Genomic DNA, 366 nt, shown 5'->3' with positions numbered 1-366 from the left:
CTGTCCAGTGTCCCCCACTCGTGTGTCTGACCCCGCCCCCGACAGCTGCTCTCAGGGTCTGTCTGCCAAGCGCCTCCCGCTGACAGAGCCCGCTGCCCTGGATTCCGGTCTCTGCTCGTCTGCCCGGAGGCCGTGCTGACAGCGCCCGTGCCCGCCCTGCGCCCCTCGACCGCCTCCTGGTGCAGACGGCGTCTGGAGCACCCCGGCTTTGTGCGTTCGCGTCCTCTCTGGAGGCGACCCCAGGCTTTCGGGGCCCACGCCGCGCCTGGAGCGGGGAGCGTCCAGGGGGCACCTCACGAGAAAGCAGGCGTGGCGGAGGAGGGTTAAGACGGTTAAAAACCATAGTTGACTTTTAATTTCAAAACA

The sequence above is a fragment of the Muntiacus reevesi genome, chromosome 9 (assembly GCF_963930625.1).
Source record: "Muntiacus reevesi chromosome 9, mMunRee1.1, whole genome shotgun sequence".
NCBI classification, from domain to species: Eukaryota; Metazoa; Chordata; class Mammalia; order Artiodactyla; family Cervidae; genus Muntiacus; species Muntiacus reevesi.
This window is presented reverse-complemented; position numbering follows the sequence as displayed.